Raw genomic sequence first — 6,000 nt, forward strand, 5'->3', positions numbered from 1 at the left:
AATTGAGAATATGAGATGAACAGTCCATGAAAGTGAGTCCATAGGTTGTGGGAGCAGTTCAATGATTGGGCAAGTGAAGTTGCGTGGGATTATCCCCTGTTTCAAGAGCCTGATGGTTGAGGGGTAATAACTGCTCCTGAACTTGTTGGCGTGAGTCCTGGTGGTTCTTCCTGATAGCAGCAGCAAGAAGTGACCATAGCCTGGGTGTAGAGGGTCTCTGATGAGACCTGCTTCTAGATAATGTTTTGTGTAGATCTGGTCAATGGTGGGAGGGCTTTGCCTGTGATGGACTGAGCCATATCCTCTACTTTTTGTAGGATTTTCCATTCAAGTGCATTGATGGTTTCTGTACCAGGCTGTGATGCAACCAGTCAATGTACTCTCCACCACACATTTACTGAAGTTTGTCACATTTACAGTTTAGATGTCATGCAGAATCTTTACAAACTTCTAAAAAGTTTGAAGAGATTTGGTATGTCAACAAACACATTCAAACACTTCTATAGATATACCGTGGAGCATTCTGACAGGCTGCATCACTGTCTGATACGGTGGGTGGGGGGGGGGGGGGGCTACTGCACAGGACCAAAAGAAGCTGCAGAGGATTGTAAATTTAGTCGGCTCCATCTTGGGTACTGGCCTATAAAGTACTCAGGTCATCTTCAATGAGCGGTGTCTCAGAAAGGCAGCGTCCATTATTAAGGACTTCCAGCACCCAGGACATGCCCTTTTCTTATTGCTACCATCAGGTCAGAGGTACAGAAGCCTGAAGGCACACACTCAGCGATTCAGCAACAGTTTCTTCCCCTCTGCCATCTGATTGCTAAATGGACATTGAACCCTTGGACATTACCTAACTTTTTAATATATATTATTTCTGTTTTTGCACACTTTTTAATCTATTCAATATATGTGTACTGTAATTGATTTACTTATTTCGTTTTTTTGCCCTATATTATGTATTGCATTGAACTGCTGCTGCTACGTTAACAAATTTCACGTCACATGCCAGTGATAATAAACCTGATTCTGAATCTGAAAGTAAAGGTGCTTTCTTCATAATTTCACTTTTTTTGAGATAGGGTCTCCTTACAGACAGTGGTGGGAATGAACCCAAGTCACCTGTACTGTAAAATGTTGTGCTAACCATGATGCTACCATGCCACCCCACTAGACAAGTCCTCTACCCTCTCCAGCTGTGATCCCCCAATTCTATTGACTTTTGACATCTCTGCTCTGAATGGTGATTTATCTTGCAGAGTTTACCAAATAGTGAATATCTGTAACTGCTAGTCAATTCTATATGAAAATAGAACTTGCCTGTTCACACTTCAGAGCAGTGGGGTGACAGGAGCCATGCACAAGTAAAATAAAGTATGATTGAGGAATGAGTGCTTGTGTTTAGAGTGCAGTTAATCAGCGATGACAGTCCTCACTTGGAGGCTCCAGCGAGATGGCTAACCCTTGACTTCATTATAAGGGAGGAAGGGATTCAGCCCCAGTAGCTAATCAGTCCTAAATCCTGGGCAGCTCATACTTGAGCAAGGGACTGTCTGCCTCTGGAACACAACTTTCCTTCTGTGTAGAGTAGTCAAATTATGCCAACACCTTAGTCACCAACATAGGAGTGTAAATAAATGAAGGGTGCTCTGGTCCAGGTTGGATCCCGTGGGAACCCGTTAGTTGTTGTCCTAGTCTGGCTCAGATCTCATGGGAGCCAAAAAAAGAGGTTGCCCTGGTCCAGGTCCGATCCTGCAGGACTATGGTAAGTATGTGTCAAAACTAAAACAAATTCTGAAATTAGCATGTCTGTGTACGTGTGCACATGCATGTGTCCCTGTGTGTGTATGTGAATGGTATCGTGAAATTTCCCTATCCCGGATATCTAAGGGACTCTGGTGTTGTGCATGTTTGTATATTATCGTCCAGAAAGCATTAACTATGTTGAGTTGAGTGTGGAATGGGCTAAGTCTACAGATGTGTTGTTAGAGAAATGAAAATGAAAATGTGAAAAGACTGTCGGGTGGCCTGTAAGGTTCAATGTAGATCTGAAATGCAAGAATGGTTAGATGAATTCTGTAAAAAGCACAGAATGTGAACAAAAGTTAAGGAAGGAAAAGACACAGAAAGAACAGGCAAAGTATAAAACTATCTCGCTGTTTGAAAAGAGACAGTTGGCACCAGAGTTTGAAGATGAACTGGATGGTGTACTATTCCTTTCCCCAGGCATTGTTTCAATAAGGCCCACAGCAAGTAGTGTCTGTTCAGTACTCAGTGAGGGCTGTGTCAGCTGGTACCTTGCCGCAGGCACTCTGGGTGATGGAAGGTGGGAGGGGTGCAGAAGGGATGAGCGATATATTGACTTGCATATACTTCTACTAATCTAGTAGGAGCTCTAAGAAAATGTTTCCCTCACATTGTAGATTGGCATAAAATACAGTGTTGTACAAAATATATTGATGGTAATGAATATGCAGAACGTGTATGTACTGATTTCAAAATAATTCCAGGTTAACTCTAGAAGCAGGTCACCAGTCTTAATAAGTATTGTAATATTATAAGTTGCAACCTAGGCTAAAGGAAAACACATACTGTTACATGTGTGAGATGAGAAGAGTTAAGTAAAATTGTGAGTGCTTGTGCATGAATCACAAAATGTTGGCTTGCAGGTACAACAGGTTATTAAGAAGGCAAACGGAATGTTGGCCTTCATTGCTGGAGGGATTGAATTCAAGAGCAGGGAGGTCATTGTGCAACTATACAGGTTACTGATGAGGCCACACCTGGAATACTGTGTGCAGTTCTGGTCTTCATACTTAGGAAGGATATATTGGCTTTGGAGGCAGTGCCCAGGAGGTTCACCAGGTTGATTCCCAAGATGAAGGGGTTAACCTATGAGGAAAGGTTGAGTCACCTGGGACTATACTCTCTGGAACTCAGAAGAATGAGAGGGGATCTTATAGAAACATACAAAATTTTGAAAGGGATAGATAAGATAGAAGTAGGAAAGTTGTTTCCATTGGTAGGTGAGACTAGAACTAGGGGACATTGCCTCAAAATTCAGGGGAGAAGATTTAGGAAGGAGATGAGGAGAAACTGTTTTTCCCAGAGAGTAATGAATCTGTGGAATTCTCTGCCCAGGGAAGCTTCTTCACTAAATACATTTAAGATACAGTTAGACAGATTTTTACATAGTAGGGGAATTAAGGGTTATGGGGAAAAGGCAGGTAGATGGAGCTGAGTTTACGGACAGATCAGCCATGATCTTATTGAATGGTGGGGCAGGCTCGATGGGCCGGATGGCCTACTCCTGCTATTTCTTATGTTCTTATGTTCTAATATTGTCAAAAGCAATTATAACTTCAAAGGATTAAAACTCTTAGGGGGAATGGGGACAAAACTTATGTGAGACTTTGTGGATGCACCATTATAGTCTCTGGGCAATAATGTACATTATTTTAAAGAGATTGCATTCACTTTAAATGTTATTTTAACTTACAGCTGTCCTTTATACTTATCCAAATTGACAGTGACCAAATTTTGGCTAATCATTGAAAGATTAACTTCTGCTTAAAATTTCACTGTAAACTGAACTTTTAACTTTATCTTCTTTATACACATAAGGCTCATATGACCTACTTGAGACTCAAAATTTTTGTTTTGAACATCGTAGATATACTTTGGATAGTGATATTCTGAATGTATGTTTTTAATTCACTTCAACAAACATGGAAATGGGCTAGTAGACATGAGTAGGGGTAAAACAAGGGAATGCCTGTGAGAGGTATGTTTTTGTTTGTGGGCAGCCTAGGCCACTGGGCGAAACTGCCCTCAGCGCCAAGACAACTTTGCTAACAGTTTCTACATTCACCTCCATCATAAGTTACACAGTTTACTTGAAATACTTTGTTCATGAACTGCACTTAAGAACTTGTACAATTTGATTCTGTCCAGTCTAAATTGCCACCTGATGTAAGCCTGTATCTAATTTTTCTTTGGTCTTTCCTCCCAATCTGATATTGTAAAAAAACAGTGAATTTGAGGTTATTGTACCTCATAGCAGTTGAGGTGATGCGGCTACCTTCAGTCCTATTCCACACAAACAGCTGAACAAAATTCAATTCAATTCAGCTTTTACTGATATTCAACCATACATGAACACCCATGAATACAGCCCTACAAGGTAGCGCTACTCTGGGACCAGGGTACAAAACACTGTACCAACGGTCACACACTGCACAAAGCACATATAGCACATATAATGTAGCAAGCACATGTAAGATTTCACTAAAATACAGCCACACAAAAAAAAATAGTCCAGATCCTGAGTCCACGAGTGCAGAGGGAACCTGCAGGCAACCTCCATACAGCTTCTGCTCCTTGAACACTGGGGGCAGTACCGATTCCAGTCTGAATGCTGCACCACACAAAAACCTGCACCCTTGCTGCTGGTGCTGTTGTATCTTCTTGCTCTGAATCTTGTTGTACCTTAGGAGTACACATGATAATAGACAATCATGGAAACTACATGGGTTTCTTATCTCTTCAGAAGCTGTGATAAGACACCATGAACTAACGATGAATCTTTTTTTCTGCTATATAATTACCAACTGCAATTATGCAATGACATGTGGGGCTCATACTAACAGGAATGATGAAATTACTAGAAGGAACAAATGAGCAGACTCTTTTGCCAGGGCAGCAGCAGCGAATTCTATGGCCACATGATACCCCAAACTCATAGAAATGATGCTGTAACTGTTGCTAAATCTTTGATTATGACAATTTATTTCTAGGTTTGGGATCCCTAAGCAATTTCAAGAGATAACGGTTATACCGTTAATGGTAGAACTGAGAAAAACCTTGCATCATTTTACCTGCTGTTATTACCCACAATATACTGGGGCAGCTGAAAGACAGAAAGCGACCCTGAATAGAAGGTTAGTTAAATTGTGTGAAGAGACTACACTAAAGTGGCCAATGGTGTTTCCACTGGGGCTCATGGCAATGCATTGTGCTCCAAATTGCGTAACAGGTGCATCTCCACATGAGTGTCAGATCTATCAGCCACCAGATTGGCTACTGGTGAGATCCTACTGATGATTGAATTGCCTTGAGCCCTATTGGGAAGGCCCATTTCAAGTACCATTAACCACATATACTGCTCTGAAGGTCCAAGGGTAGTCAATGAGTCCAAGGGTAGCACATCACATGTCAAGTCAACAGCACCACTAGATCAGGGAACCAGTGGCCAGAAGAACCTTGATGACAAGGACTGACTAATTGAATTTCTGATCATTTCTGCTCATGACCTCAAGTGATCACAATGCGTTATATGTTTTGGATAGTCTGTGCATCTATTTCCTGTTTAATCTCATGACAGTAACATTCCTAACACTTTATCTTTGTTATGTACTAACTTGTCAAATTGTTGGCTGTGTTTTAGTGTCCATACATTTGAAACGTGACTTGCCAGTGCAGCCTATATCCCTGAATCAAAGTGAATTACTTGAGCTGTGAAAGGAGCATATGACTCCACTGCCCATAGAAGTGCCCTTTGCCAATGCAATTGTTTTAAAAGATGGTGTTGTTGTTTCCACTTTAAAAAAATAAAGTAACTGGATCCACTACACACACGCTCTTATAACTCAACTATGCTTTATTTTACTTGTGCACAAGGAGAATGGCATGGCCATTGGCTTGAGTACGTATTTCAAACGTCTCTGTTGTCTGGGTTTGACTACACACCATCACAGTCATCCACAAATGGGCATTGTCTTTAACCCTTGTCTTACCATAACACCTACAGTATCAACCTTCCTATAAAGGATTGCATAAATTCCCAGCGCTGAAGCTGTTTCATGAGGATAAGAGTGGTTATTGTAACCGCTGTGCTTTAGGATGAGATTTGGGTAAGAATGCCTGTACGACCAGTGACCCTCTGAATCTCGTTAACTGTACTACTGGATATGTGGCCATTGGGCCTATCACTGTCTTCCA

This window comes from Hypanus sabinus, chromosome 6 (assembly GCF_030144855.1).
Source record: "Hypanus sabinus isolate sHypSab1 chromosome 6, sHypSab1.hap1, whole genome shotgun sequence".
NCBI classification, from domain to species: Eukaryota; Metazoa; Chordata; class Chondrichthyes; order Myliobatiformes; family Dasyatidae; genus Hypanus; species Hypanus sabinus.